We start from the raw sequence: 6853 nt of genomic DNA on the forward strand, positions 1-6853 counted from the left end.
CGTCCCGCACGATTTTAACACACACCGTGTTTTTCTCCAGTCGTCAAAGCGTTCGTGCGTCGAATTCGAAAAATAAAAAAAAAAGAAAAACACCTTTTCTCTCTCTCGGGGTAAAAGAGTCGATGTGTATTGTGTATAAAGGTTCTGCGAGAAGTCTCGTTTTGACGTGTGTTCCGCCGATAACGACGATCCTCCGAAACGGGGATACAGAAACGTTACACCTCACAACACGATCTCCGTCTCTTCTCTATAGCAGAAACCGATAAAAATACACCTCCCGAAAGAGAGTATATGGTGATTCTTTTTATATATATATATTTCGAAATTCAACTGAACGTGGCGGAAGCGCACGGTGGTGGTCCAGCGAGGACACGCGACGACGGGGAATAAGAACTATTCGACCCGTTACGAATACGCATGCTCGTCCCGCACGATTTTAACACACACCGTGTTTTTCTCCAGTCGTCAAAGCGTTCGTGCGTCGAATTCGAAAAATAAAAAAAAGAAATACACCTTTTCTCTCTCTCTCGGGGTAAAAAGAGTCGATGTGTATTGTGTATAAAGGTTCTGCTGCGAGAAGTCTCGTTTTGCCGTGTGTTTCGGTAACGACGATCCTCCGAAACGTACATCTCATTCGTAAGAGAGGAAGAAAACAATCTCCCTGGGGCCAGTCGGTAATATACCGACATACGACGTGTCGTGCACATCCGTCTCACGCACGGTATACAAAATATGAATAAAACGTGTGTAGTCTCTCTCTCTCTCGACTTCTTAATATTTTCTTTCACCTCTGACGCATCATTTCAGGTGACGTCGGGAGCGCGGGAAAAAAAATTTTTCTAAACACACGAAACCGTTCATCTCACGAACAGCCGAAAAAGTTGTCGCTCAGATCCATATCGCAGTGGAGCGGTATCCGCGGGCGGTCGTAATTGAACGACGCACGACGCCGCGAACACTCACGCGAGTCCATACAAACGATTCCGATCGTTTTGCAACAACTAGAACGTACACTGTCCGTGAAATTCACAGAATTTTCGCGTGTCCGCGACAAACGCCGACGAGACACCCATCGTTCGCTCGTACGTAGCATCCTTCTCTTAACCCGACTCAGAAACGTTCTTTGCGCCCTTCGGTAAAAAAACGTTCGATCCGAAGAGGTGAACGACGGCGGGGATTTGACAGAGCTACGCAAGCAGTGTATGGTACGTAAACGACCCTCAGCCAGGCGTGGTCCAGGAATTGTATCCGTGGACCGCAATGTGCGTTCGAAATGTCGATGTTCATGTGTCCTGCAGTTCACACGTTGACGCGCAATTAGCTGCGTTCTTCATCGACCCACGAGCCAAGTGATCCACCGTTCAGGGTAATCGTATAAATTTTATATTTCACATATATAATTTTATTCTCATTTGTTCGACCTAATATCTCTCTTCTTTCAAAGAGAAGATAAAAGTTGATACCTGAATCTCCGACCAGCGCGCGAAGGAGATTCAGGCGTCGCCTTGGAGACGACACCGAAGCCTTTCGAGACGAAAAACGTTCAAGTAATATGTATATATTTCTCGACGTTCCGGGCGTATAGTGCATTCAAAAACCCGCGAAAGACGCAGAAGACTCGCACGCGTGGAAACGACGGGGATATATTTTGTATCCTACCCGATACTGAATCCATCGCGTGCAGTCGACCCTCGCGTTCTTCCGATCAGACGCATCTATTGTTGCGCGCATGTTTTCGCGTCGCATCGCGCGAAACGTTGCACGAATCGTACCGATCGATCGATTGAAAGCAAATAATGAAAAAAGACTTCACAGCTGGCTCTTTGCCGGTCATTCGTCCCATGTTATCTCTTGCCGCGAAATTGGCGCGCAAGAGTTGGGTGTCAGACGCGCGGCTTTAAAACGAGCTTCACGGCCGGTCCCTTCGTTACCGCTTTCGTTCTTTCTCTCGGAACGACCATGAACGAACACGACGAGCGACGCTACGGCATACACACGTCCACGGATTCGATTAAAAAAACAGACTTCACAGCTGGCTCTTTGCCGGTCATTCGTCCCATATTATCTCTTGCCGCGAAATTGGCGCGCAAGAGTTGGGTGTCAGACGCACGGCTTTAAAACGAGCTTCACGGCCGGTCCTCTCAATTCCGTGTACGGTACACGCAAGATGCGGGTTCCACTTCCAGACTACCCGGTCCCTTCTCTCTACGAGAATCGATAGTAGAAGAACGGCTCGAAAACGCGTCTCAGAGACTAGGGGAAAAGAAGCGGTATGCGAGCGAAACGAAAACGCATTATGGAAACGTCGCGAAACAATGTTCGACGGTTGCTCGGTTCCAATCGTGCGGCCGTTTCAATTTCTCGTGCGCTTCACCGTCCCTCCGTAACTCTGGCCGATCGCGTATACCGAAGAGCCGACACGCGCAAAAACCACAGGCATTGTATACTGTATATATATATGTTACAGTCACAGCCTTCGCGCGTTTTACTCTCCGACGCGGGGTTTCCACGACGAAAGAGAGACAGTTTCGTGGCGGGTGACTCGGCCGAATCGCTACGACGGGTATTTCTATTATAGAACGAATCATCGCCACCCTTTACCAGTGCCCGACGAAGGAATCACAAGGTCATCTGGAGTTTACAATGCCAGCGACGGTAATTCCAACGAAGACCCGATAAGTCAACTCATCGTTCTATTTCTCCCCGTACAGAAAAGCGAATCGACGCTAACGCACCTCGCGCAAGCACGAACGTTCTCTTCGCGTGGATCATCCCATCGTCGAAAGATGTAAAGACGCATTGGAGATCGTGGTCTCTGGCGGGCTCATTGCACGCCCCACTGCATATCTTTCCTCGAATCGAGAATGATTCGTCCACTAAGGCTGCGAAACTACGCGTCGAGGAAACTAGGGGAAAGAAGCGGGATGCGAGCGAAACGACAATACATTATGGAAACGTCGCGAAACAATGTTCGGCGGTTGCTCGTTTCCTCCTGCGGACGTTTCATTGCTCGGGCGCTTCACGTCCCTCCGTAACCTTCGCGCGATCGCGTGCCCCGGAGAGCCGGCAACCGGTGAACCACAGGCGTATAAACTATAGTCTTCTATAGCAAGCCTTCGGCGGTTACTCTCCGACGCGGGGATTCCACGACGAGAGAGAATTTCGTGGCGGGTGACATCGGTCGAAACGCTACGACGGGTATTTCTATTATAGAACGAATCATCGCCACCCTTTACCAGTGCCCGACGAAGGAATCACAAGGTCATCTGGAGTTTACAATGCCAGCGACGGTAATTCCAACGAAGACCCGATAAGTCAACTCATCGTTCTATTTCTCCCCGTACAGACAAGCGAATCAACGCTATCGCACCTCACGCATGCACGAACGTTCTCTTCGCGTGAATCGTCCCATCGTCGAAAGATATAGCCGCTTGGAGATCGTGGCCCATCAAGTTCTTCCGTAACTCCTGCGCGATCGCGTACCCCGGAGAGCAGGCAACCGGTGAACCACAGGCGTATAAACTATAGTCTTCTATAGCAAGCCTTCGCGTTTACTCTACGACGCGGGGATTCCACGACGAGAGAGATTTTCGTGGCGGGTGACACGGCCGAATCGCTACGACGGGTATTTCTATTATAGAACGAATCATCGCCACCCTTTACCAGTGCCCGACGAAGGAATCACAAGGTCATCTGGAGTTTACAATGCCAGCGACGGTAATTCCAACGAAGACCCGATAAGTCAACTCATCGTTCTATTTCTCCCCGTACAGAAAAGCGAATCGGCGCTATCGCACCTCACGCAAGCAGGAATGATCTCTTCGCGTGGATCGTCCCATCGTCGAAAGATGTAAGACGTACAGAAATCGTGGTCCATCACGATTATTCGTAACTCTCCGAGTCGCGTATCTGAGAGTAGGACAAACGGAGAACCACAGGCATAAATAATACTATATGTTTCTTATATAGTTAGCCTTCGCGTTTTACTCTCCGACATGGGGATTCCACGACGAGAGAGAGTTTCGTGGCGGGTGTCTCGGCCGAATCGCTACGACGGGTATTTCTATTATAGAACGAATCATCGCCACCCTTTACCAGTGCCCGACGAAGGAATCACAAGGTCATCTGGAGTTTACAATGCCAGCGACGGTAATTCCAACGAAGACCCGATAAGTCAACTCATCGTTCTATTTCTCCCCGTACAGAAAAGCGAATCGACGCTATCGCACCTCGCGCGAGCACGTAACTACTCTTCGCGTGGATCGTCCCATCGTCGAAAGATGTAAGACGCACGGAAATCGTGGCCCATCAACGTTTTTTTGTAACTCTGCCGATCGCGTATCACAGAGCCGAGACGCACATACCACAGGCGTATAATACCGTTTTCTTTCGTATGGTAAGCCTTCGCGTTTACTCTTCGGCGCGGGGTTTCCACGTCGAGAGAGACATTCGTGGCGGGTGACATCGGTCGAAACGCTACGACGGGTATTACTATTATAGAACGAATCATCGCCACCCTTTACCAGTGCCCGACGAAGGAATCACAAGGTCATCTGGAGTTTACAATGCCAGCGACGGTAATTCCAACGAAGACCCGATAAGTCAACTCAACGTTCTATTTCTCCCCGTACAGAAAAGCGAATCGACGCTGTTGCACCTCACGCAAGCACGAACGTTCTCTTCGCGTGGATCGTCCCATCGTCGAAAGATGTAAGACGCACGGAAATCGTGGCACATCACGTGTTTTCGGAACTCTGTCGACCGCGTATCTCAGAGACGACGCGCGCGAACCACTGGCATATACTATTATATATCGCGTTTTACCCTCCGACGCGGGGATTCCACGACGAGAGAGTTTCGTGAGCGGGTTGACTCGGAAGAAACGCTACGACGGGTATTTCTATTATAGAACGCATCATCGCCACCCTTTACCAGTGCCCGACGAAGGAATCACAAGGTCATCTGGAGTTTACAATGCCAGCGACGGTAATTCCAACGAAGACCCGATAAGTCAACTCAACGTTCTATTTCTCCCCGTACAGAAAAGCGAATCGACGCAATCGCACCATACGCGTGCACGTAAACAACTCTTCGCGTGGATCGTCCCATCGTCGAGAGACGTAAGTTTTCATAGTATGAATTCGCGTTTTACTCTCCGACGCGGGGATTCCACGACGAGAGAGAGTTTCGTGAGCGGGTTGACTCGGAAGAAACGCTACGACGGGTATTTCTATTATAGAACGCATCATCGCCACCCTTTACCAGTGCCCGACGAAGGAATCACAAGGTCATCTGGAGTTTACAATGCCAGCGACGGTAATTCCAACGAAGACCCGATAAGTCAACTCAACGTTCTATTTCTCCCCGTACAGAAAAGCGAATCGACGCAATCGCACCATACGCGTGCACGTAAACAACTCTTCGCGTGGATCGTCCCATCGTCGAGAGACGTAAGTTTTCATAGTATGAATTCGCGTTTTACTCTCCGACGCGGGGATTCCACGACGAGAGAGAGTTTCGTGAGCGGGTTGACTCGGAAGAAACGCTACGACGGGTATTTCTATTATAGAACGCATCATCGCCACCCTTTACCAGTGCCCGACGAAGGAATCACAAGGTCATCTGGAGTTTACAATGCCAGCGACGGTAATTCCAACGAAGACCCGATAAGTCAACTCAACGTTCTATTACTCCCCGTACAGAAAAGCGAATCGACGCAATCGCACCATACGCGTGCACGTAACAACTCTTCGCGTGGATCGTCCCATCGTCGAGAGACGTAAGTTTCATAGTAAGCCTTCGGCGTTTTACTCTCCGACGCGGGGATTCCACGACGAGAGAGAGAGTTTCGTGAGCGGGTTGACTCGGAAGAAACGCTACGACGGGTATTTCTATTATAGAACGCATCATCGCCACCCTTTACCAGTGCCCGACGAAGGAATCACAAGGTCATCTGGAGTTTACAATGCCAGCGACGGTAATTCCAACGAAGACCCGATAAGTCAACTCAACGTTCTATTTCTCCCCGTACAGAAAAGCGAATCGACGCAATCGCACCATACGCGTACACGTAAACAACTCTTCGCGTGGATCGTCCCATCGTCGAGAGACGTAAGTTTTCATAGTATGAATTCGCGTTTTACTCTCCGACGCGGGGATTCCACGACGAGAGAGAGTTTCGTGAGCGGGTTGACTCCGAAGAAACGCTACGACGGGTATTTCTATTATAGAACGCATCATCGCCACCCTTTACCAGTGCCCGACGAAGGAATCACAAGGTCATCTGGAGTTTACAATGCCAGCGACGGTAATTCCAACGAAGACCCGATAAGTCAACTCAACGTTCTATTTCTCCCCGTACAGAAAAGCGAATCGACGCAATCGCACCATACGCGTGCACGTAAACAACTCTTCGCGTGGATCGTCCCATCGTCGAGAGACGTAAGTTTTCATAGTATGAATTCGCGTTTTACTCTCCGACGCGGGGATTCCACGACGAGAGAGAGTTTCGTGAGCGGGTTGACTCGGAAGAAACGCTACGACGGGTATTTCTATTATAGAACGCATCATCGCCACCCTTTACCAGTGCCCGACGAAGGAATCACAAGGTCATCTGGAGTTTACAATGCCAGCGACGGTAATTCCAACGAAGACCCGATAAGTCAACTCAACGTTCTATTACTCCCCGTACAGAAAAGCGAATCGACGCAATCGCACCATACGCGTGCACGTAACAACTCTTCGCGTGGATCGTCCCATCGTCGAGAGACGTAAGTTTCCATACTATGAATTCGCGTTTTACTCTCCGACGCGGGGATTCCACGACGAGAGAGTGTTTCGTGAGCGGGTTGAC

At 49.9% G+C, this 6853-nt stretch overlaps 1 non-coding gene across 1 annotated transcript; it reads right to left on the reverse strand.

The window, feature by feature from the left end:
- Positions 1–1214: 1214 nt before the first annotated feature.
- On the reverse strand, positions 1215–1369 carry LOC143176794 (5.8S ribosomal RNA). Its single transcript, XR_013001301.1, has one exon. It is a non-coding gene; the product is annotated as a 5.8S ribosomal RNA (ribosomal RNA).
- Positions 1370–6853: the final 5484 nt, after the last annotated feature.

Source organism: Nomia melanderi, unplaced genomic scaffold (genome assembly GCF_051020985.1).
Source record: "Nomia melanderi isolate GNS246 unplaced genomic scaffold, iyNomMela1 scaffold0857, whole genome shotgun sequence".
Classification (NCBI taxonomy): domain Eukaryota; kingdom Metazoa; phylum Arthropoda; class Insecta; order Hymenoptera; family Halictidae; genus Nomia; species Nomia melanderi.